The sequence below is a fragment of the Sphaerodactylus townsendi genome, linkage group LG02 (assembly GCF_021028975.2).
Source record: "Sphaerodactylus townsendi isolate TG3544 linkage group LG02, MPM_Stown_v2.3, whole genome shotgun sequence".
Classification (NCBI taxonomy): domain Eukaryota; kingdom Metazoa; phylum Chordata; class Lepidosauria; order Squamata; family Sphaerodactylidae; genus Sphaerodactylus; species Sphaerodactylus townsendi.
In genome coordinates this window covers 144,266,633-144,275,918 of record NC_059426.1, presented here as the reverse complement: position 1 = coordinate 144,275,918, position 9,286 = coordinate 144,266,633, and positions in this window count along the sequence as shown.

Here is a 9,286-nt window from a genome sequence, read left to right as displayed (position 1 = left end):
CAAAGAATTCATTCAGCTTCTCTGCAATCTCCCTGCCATCTTTTAGCACACCCTTTGTTTCCTTTGTCATCTAACGGGCTACCACTTCCCTTTTGCTGGCTTCCTGCTTTTGATGTACTTGAAGAACTGTTTGTTGCTGGTCTTGATGTTCAAAGCCATGCTCCTCATAATCCTTTTGCCTCCCTTACAGCGAACTTGCTTCTCTTTTTCCACCATTTGTGTGCGCTCTCATATTCTTCATCAGCCAAACTGGACTTCCATTTTCTAAAAGACATTTTCCTTTTTCTGATAATTTCCTCAACCTCTCTTGTTAACCAAGGTGGCTTTCTTTTGGACTGGGTGCTGCCTTTTCTAACCTGTGGAACACATTCCAGCTGAGCTTTTATTACTATGTTTTTAAATAACCTCCAAGCATTCTGGACAGTTTTGACTCTCTTGATTTTCCCTTTCAGCTTCCTGCGCACTATCCCCCTCATCTTTGAGAAATTTCCCTTTCTGAAGGCGAATGTAACTACATTAGTAGTTGCCACTTGTTCGCATGCTGAGATACTGAATCTGACAGCATTGTGGTCGCTGTTCCCTATCGGCTCAACAACACTGACTTCCCGCACCAGGTCCTGGGTCCCACATAGAATTAGATCTAGGATCACCTCTCCCCTGGTTGGTTCCACAACCATCTGCTCTAAGCCACAGTCATTTAGCATATCCAGGAATGCTCTCTCCTTACTATGACCTGAACATGCATTTTTCCAGTTTATATGGGGATAGTTAAAATCACCCATTACCACTACATTTTTGTTTTTGTTGGCCTCTCTAATTTCTTTTTCCATCTCAGAATCTTCTTGTGCACTTTGGTCAGGGGGACGATAATATATTCCGATAAGATATTAACGATAAGATATTAACATTTCGCCTGCATTTGTGGCTGGCATCTTCAGAGGTGTATCACAGAGAGAAGTGTGTTACACACTGTGTCCTGTGTTCCCCTCACGTTTCCCTCCAGCCTCTGCTGAAGCTGTCCTCTGTTGCAGCACTTGCTTCCCTTGCTATTAGGACTTCCGCACGTGCAAGTTCAATGTTTCGAAAGCCCTTCTATACATGGTAGTGCTGGCGGCAGAGGAAGTAGTAGAAGAAAGCCTCCACGGCAGCCTGGGAAAACCACAAGGGGAACAATGTCAGAGGATGTAAGCCAATGAATTTACTCAGCTGCAGAGGAAGGCTCCGGATCACAAACAGTTATGCCACTATGTACTTGTTAATCTTTAAAAGCCCTCTGAAATGTACAGTAGAAAAACAAAGCTATAAAAAAAATCCTTTTGAATGAACAAAATCTCCCTACAATAATAACTGATCAAGTCTGAATGTCCGCAGACAACAAAAGTAATTCACTGGCCTGGAGGGGATTATATTTTACTAGTTTCCCTTAACACTATATAGCAGCACCAGTCTGCAAACCTCTCGGCATGTGTGCACATGCACACTCACACAGACAGCCCAATCCTGAGGAGGAAAGTAGATGTGTGGCACCCAGGCATGGCACAGCTGCACTGCCTCCACAGAGATTTGTGGTGCCATGCTCCACAAGAATACAGCAAACCAAGCCCAACAGCTGTGAGAAGTCCCTATGCAGCCTATTGAGCTGTGCCACACGCTTTCACACCAGTGAAAGGGGGCATTCCCTGGCTGAAAGTATTCAGGAAGTCAACTAAAGTTGGCTCCACCCCCTGGAACACCCCCATCCACACTGGTGTGGGCTCCTTCGCTGAGGAGTGCTGGTGCCCCAGCTGCCTCAGTACCAGGGCATCATGTAGTCCCGTGCCCCCCCTCACTGATGTAAGTGCCCCTACACCAATGTAGATGCCACTTATGCAGGTGTGAGGCAGCATCTATGTTGGAGCAAGGGTCACCCAGGGCCATTTGAATACATGGACACACTGGGCAGTTGCCTGGGGGCTGCACAAGCATAGGGGCCCCATGCTAATCTCGCTGTCAATAAATAAATAAATAAATAAATAAATAAATAAATAAATAAATAAATAAATAAATAAATAAATAAATACTAAACTATTAATATTTGTTATTGTAAAATGCATATTTAGCATGTGTTTTACTAAAGATAATGGCCAATATTATATTAATTTTTAAGACTGAAACTCATTAAAAAATCAGCTTTGCGGCACAATGGGGCAGCAGCATTTTAACTGGCTTTCATTCATGTCTATGGAAAATGACATTCTGGAGACCCAACTTCAAGCCAGCAATAAAGCAATTCTCTGCAAAGAAATTTCGCAAATGTTTGTGTTAAACCCTTCACATTCAGATTACCCTTAATGGCATCCATTCAGTTTTACATAGATAAAACTAAATAAAAAGGCACGTACTAAAATAAACACAGTTATAATTCAACATATACAAGTTTCAGTTGATTGCCTTAAAATTTTAGTCAGAACAGTTGCTACTGAAATGGAGTAACGAATCTTGATCCCTTAGCAGAAATTGACTCAGCATGGGATTACTCAGATGCTTCTCCCCCTTAATGTTCATTAAATGAAGAAGGGGCTTACAAAAATGATTGAACAGAGAGCATTCCAAAATAATATGGGAAACTGAGTCGGGAGTGTTAGTTCCACAAGACAAGGTTGCTCACGTGAGGGGGGTGCCTGCAAATATCCCTGATAAGACACTGGAGGGAAAGGCATTCAGTCTCCCTAACATAACTGCTCTTCTGAGTGACAGAGAGTCCAGTGTGTAAAGATAAGAGGACGCTTGTTTATAAGATCTTTCTCTGCATGTGTGTGTTGAACACTTGATTAATAATAAATAATTCACAGTAATTTCATTCTGTGCCATCTACAACTGTATGGTTTACCAACTGAATATCATTTATATGTTGAAATGTTTGTGTTTTTCAAGGCTCACATTATATTGTTCAAACATTTATGTTGACTAAACTTTGCTGAAGAGCATGTTTTTAAAAATATTGAAACACCGATTTTGTTGGTGTTGGAGTTAGCTGAATATGGATCAGCCCAGCCCTGTGTGTGAGTGCAGTAAAGAAGCTCTTCCAAACAAATATATGCAAAAAAGGAAAACTTACATTTATTTCAAGTAACTTTGGATCAAAGCATTGTTCCAGGTGAAAGGTAGATAGAAAGAAACCCAAAGAGATAACTTCCCCATAACAAGTGGGCACTCTAACGTGCCATCACGTAGGTGCGAGTGTGATCTGCTTCTGTGGAAAATCCCCATCAGAAGCAGGTAGCCATTACCATTGTGCTCAGTACAAATGAGAAGAAGAAAGAAAAATGGCTACAGGGTGAAGAAGGAGGAAGTTGGTGGGTGGACCCCAGACATGGAGAACAATGGAACAGCTTAGAGATGCATGGCGCCCCCCCCCCCCCCCCGCATTGGCCAGACATGCAGAAGTTGCTTATTCCAACAGTTGGAAGTGCCACTAGATATATGTTTAATTTTATTGACCAATTAAATTTTTATTTCTGTGAGTGATTGTGTAAGTTGGGACTCCAGGGCACTGCTTTTGTTTGGGGGTCTAACATGCTGTTATGACAGCCCTGGCAGGTCACACACACACCCTTTTCAGGATTTCACTGTTAAGGTATGCAGTTCCAGGAAGTGATATTCAAATCCTGAGTCATTTTTAGCAACCTATGAATCTCTCACAGTGACATCATCAGGAAGCAGAAGTGAGCACTGGGAAGAAGCAAAAAGTGCAATGACTAGTCACAGCCTGGTAAACCTTTACTGAGTGAACTTTGCCTGTCATGTCAACATTAGTATGGCATACCATCATCACTAACCAAAAGCAAATGACAAGCAAGATAAAGGCAAATTCAAAACAAAGCAACAAGATCGGCCAAAATCCAATTACTCGCCCAACAACAAGGGAAGGTGAGAAATCCTATATTGTTAAGGTGAATAACATGAAATAAAGTGCATCCTACATACATCAATGAAATTGTTCATTCACAAACTAAAGTGCATTAAGCATTCATCAAAGGGGATAATCCATTCACAAATATAGAGTTTTACATTAGTGGTAATTCCATGCGGGTAAGTATAGTCCGAAGATGTGATGGTTCCGCAATTGCTTCAGTATCATACAGGTAAGTAATTTTTCAGGACTACATCACGTAATGAACAACAAATAAGCAAGACACAAGCAAGAAAGTTCGTAACAACAGCACGTAGCTGCAATGCTAACAAGTAACACGTAGCTATATCAGCAGCAAGCAAGTAGCATGTAGCTGTATCAGCAGTAGAACGTCTGCGTGCTGAGAATGCGTTTTCGAGCTGCAAATCTTCTTCAGTGCTTATACAAATTCATGTTTCCAATTGCTTTCATTCTATAGTTCTTGGACTATTATACAATTTTGCCCAACATATGCAAACCTGGTTCACAGAGAATCCCTTCTGTTTTCCTTGGTAGCCTTAGCATGCATCAAGTATGAATCCAACCCAGAAGCTGGAATTTTGTTGAAATTTTTTTCTTTAATTTATATTTTCTACTTCTTTGTAAGCATCTTTAGGATCCCAATAGGGAGAAAGGGAGACTAGAAATACATAAAAATAATAAAATGTACAGCCCAACCCTATGCAGTGTATTCCCATCTAAGTTCATTCAGTTTTCAGTGTGACAGAATTCTTTGCTCAGGGCTCAGCTGAATGTTATACAGGACCCAAGTAAGAAGCTAAAGCCCCTCCTTCCCCCTGGCCAATCTCATAAACAGAAATCAGCCCCTCAGTGCTTGTGAAGAAGAGTTCCCTGATATTATGTATACCACAGACTGGGTTGTTTATTTGGCCCACAGAAGTGTGCGCTCCGTGTGCTCTCTGCTTTTCCATCTTCTACTGCAATTACTTCCTTATTTGTGTGCTGCCCTCATTGTTTCAACAAACCACAGAGGGAAAGAGAAAGTAAAGGCATGGAGTGATGCATGACATGCACATGTACACTTTGAAGAGAGAGGTCACATTAAGATGAACATTAATGTTCCAGTAAAATTTGCAGGGCATTTAGATTGACAGGGAGAGGGAAGTGATGCATATATGTATCATCCTAAATATGTAGGTTCAGTTAAGCAACCAACTATTACCAAACTATTGAGAAATGTAGAAGTATCTGCTTGTAACTTGCTAATTTACAAACTCACAGACATTTCCCAACAATAGGAGTGTTGGCGGGAAATGGGTGCATAAAACAGAAATAAAGCTGATCTATACATTACGGAGTACACAGTTTGAGTTTGGGATGCCAACCTGTGTAACTATCTGGTATGAATTGTGGAGTCACAGTTCTTTATGTGTGGTGCTTGATTTAGACTGGAACCATGGTGCACAGGGAGATCAGAGATGCTATATTCTGTTCCACAGAAAGATGATAATAGGGTTGTATATTCCTCTGCCAGAGAAAAAAGCATGCAGGACCTTCTTTGTTGTAGAATGCTCTGCCTGAGCCCTAGTGCCTATCTAGCCCTGGTCCCCCACCTTCGTTTGAAGGTGGTTCAATGAACTATAAATGTTATTGAATCAAACTATTGTGTTCAATAATTCACGAAATAATGGTTTTGACAAAGGCAGCACATAAAAATGAATGGAAATTCTCATATTTGTTTAGAACTATATTCTAGTGCAGAAGTATACAATTTTCTCAACTTCTGCATCTCAACTGACCATACTATCATCTTTCTGTAGATCAGAGTACAGGCAGGGAAGAGAAGACAGAGTCAGTTTTTCTCAGGTCATTGCAAAGCCTGCCTCATTTCTGGAAATGTACTTAGATTTCCAAAAGGCTTGGACAAGGTATCTAACCAAAGACTCCTGAGCAAGTTTAACAATAATAGGATAACTGAGCAGGTCCTCTTAGGATTAAAAGTTAGTTAAACGATAGGAAGCAAAGAGAAGGATTAAATGGACTGTCCTTGCAATGGAAAGAAATAAGCAGCAGGGTCCACCAAGAATTGGCATGGGGACCAGTGCAATTTGATTCGTTCATAAATGGGCTGGCATTGAAGGTGTGCAGTCTAATGGCCAAGTTTGTGGATGAGTCATATGCCAACAGGATTTGAACTCACTGTAGCAGAAATGTAAATTAAAATATTGAGTCAATAAAAAAATGCAAACTCCATGATGGGGATAATTAGCAAAAGGATGGAAAGTAAAATGGCCAATATTGTGATTTCATATTATAGAGGCTTGGTGCAGCCTCGTTTGGAATGCTGTTCTGTTTGCCATATTGTAGAAAGGATATTGCACAGCTGGAAAAAATACAGAAGAGGGCAAACAAGATGAATAGGGGATTGGAGCACCTATGAGTAGGGTTGCCATTTGCCAGGTAATGGCAAGGAAAATCCTGCCCCCACTGCCCTGCCCATGCTCCTGTAAGTGGTGGTGGTGAGTCACATGTAGTGGCCTGAATTGAATCCTGCAACATTGTGGTATAATTTCTGGCTGAGTAATTGGAGGTGACATCAGTGCATTGCAGACACTCTAGCAGTCACCTGAAACTCTACTGTCTGATCAACCATGGCATCACGGCATGGTGTTGTAGTGAGTCTCCACCCCCCACCCCCAAGTCTCCCTAACGATGAGGAAAGGCTGAAGAGTTTGCCACCACTGGTTGTTGTGGGCTTTCCAGGCTGTGTGGCCGTGGTCTGGTAGATCTTGTTCCTAATGTTTTGCCTGCATCTGTGCTGGCATCTTCAGAGATGTATCACAGAAAGAAAAGGCATTTGCTCAATAATTTTTGGGCCTAGAGCAGATTGGCTTTCATCCTGGTAAATCCACTGTGAATGATTGGGTTACCCTTGCTCACTTGGCAGAGAAATACAGTGGTGTGCGTGGATAAAAATTATTTTCTGCTTTCCTTGACTTAAAGGGAATCGTAGATTCTGTACGTAGGAATCTTCTGTAAAATAAGCTAAACATGATGAGATAGGATAAATGCTTATTTAAAAGCATTTAACTGCTTGTTTAAAATGCTTATTTAAAAGTAAATGCTTACTTTTCTCATGCACAAATTACATTCTTCTGCTAGCTGCCAAATTTAAATTAGTCAACTGGGCAATTCAACACCTACAATTCCCTCTAATTGGGGAGTCAAACCAGGATGCATTGGGCTCCTTAGTTATTCAATTTATTTATGAATGACCTAGCTCCTATTTTGCGAGTGGTCAATGGACACTTTCCTAAACTTGGCCTCATTCAGTCCCCTTATTACTACATGCAGATGATGCAGTAGTCCCTTTTCTCAAAAGGACCTTAAGAACCTCTTCCTTACATTTGTATCCTATTGTGAGACCAACCTATTATCTTTTAATTTTGAGAAATCAAAAATCATGGTTTTCTCAAGGGCTTGGAGATGTTTTAACTGGAGTGTTGAAGGTAATGATATTGATGGCTGAACCTTTTAGAGACCAGAGCTTGGCTCCAAACCCTGAAATGTTGACTGTTGTGGAGAGAGGAAGGGAAGGAGTTTGTAAGCTGCTCTGAGACTCCTTGCTATTGATGAAAGCAAAGTATAAATCCAAACTCTTCTGCTCTGCCAAAGAAGACACGCTCCCTGCTGCAGTTGTGGTGTTCTATCATTCTATTTTTCAAACTTAACAATGTTGAGCTTTTATGCTTGCAAGATTTCATGCTCACTCCATTGTAGTTCTTTTTGGAAGATTTGTAAACCTTTCTTATAATTAAAAATTCTGTCCATGCAGGCTTAGAAATCTCAGATCTGTATCCTATATTTGTTTTATTGTGACTTCTATGTTAAACTGTGGGATTCTTTAATTAGTTCCCTTCTGTTATATTACCTGCTTAGAAGCAAGGAATCTTTTAATTGCTATGAGGATTCAGGAACATAAATCCTCGGATAGATGGTTCTCACCTTTGTGGTTCTAAAATGGCATTTTTGGTTCCATTTTTGTTAAGTTTATAATTTATGTCAATAAAGGTATTGAACTCAACGCTACTGTGGAATTTATGCAGGCTAATATTCCACAAGCCATCAGAAATGTTGTGCCTGATGATATCAGGCATAAATGAGAGCTGGACTTTGTCTTCATTCAGAACTATTTTGTTTATTCAAGTAAGTGGCTCTGCGATGGATACCCCCATGCACTCACAATATGCCCATGTATTTATTCTAGATTTAAAATAATTGTAAACTCCTGTCCACATGTTTCTCCCATATATCTTCATGATCTGGACCCATGGCAAAAACACTCTCAAGAAATTCTGTTGTAAATTCAACAACTTCGGCCTCATGATTTTGTTTATTTATTAGGGAAACATATATCTCACCTCATACCATACAGGCCTCAGGACACCTTGAACTTGGATCAAACCATGCAGTAGGTTTTCTTTCTGGACATGAGTGTTCTTTGTGATAGATAACTAAATACACCTGTGCACCAAAACCCCATTGGTATGCTACACTTATGCAGATTCTTCAACTATCATCCATGGCATACCATACAATTCACTGTCTACAGCAGTGGTTCTCAACCTGGGGGTCGAACAACCCTTTCTCAGGGGTCACCTAAGACTCTCTGCATCAGTGTTCTCCATCTGTAAAATGGATAAATGTTAGGGTTGGGGGTGACCACAACATGAGGAACTGTATTAAAGGGTCGCGGCTTTAAGAAGGTTGAGAATCACTGGTCTACACTGGCGCACCTGCCTAGGGACAAGGGGTACCCTATGTCCCCAGGCGCCCCCATTTGGTCATGTGGGGGGGCGCCACCATTTCAAGGTCGTTTGTGTGTTTTTAACATTTTTAGGGTTTTTACGTTTTGGCCTGAAGGGGGCGCATTTTTAAAACTAGTGGCACCATGATTTCAGGGCATCATCAAGAGACTGCCCTGATGATACCACCCGAGTTTGGTGATGTTTGGTTCAGGGGAAGCAAAGTTATGGACGCCCAAATGGAATGCCCCCATCCCCATTGTTTTCAATGGAGCTAACAGGAGATGGGGGCTGCCCATTTGAGGGACCATAACTTTGGTCCTCCTGAACCTAACTTCACCAAACTTGGGTGGCATCATAAGAATAGTTACCAGATGATACCCTGAAATCTTGGTGTCACTAGCTTTAAAAATACACCCCTTACAGGCACCCCAAGAAATTTGCCCAAGATTCTTTGTTTTGCAGTGACTTTGCTCCATTGTAGCCAATGGGGAATTTCTGAGTGTGCGCACATTTTTGAAGATAGAGGCACCAGACTTTCAAGGTGGTTTGGAGACTTTTGCTTCTGGGGGTTCAATTTTATGGGCCC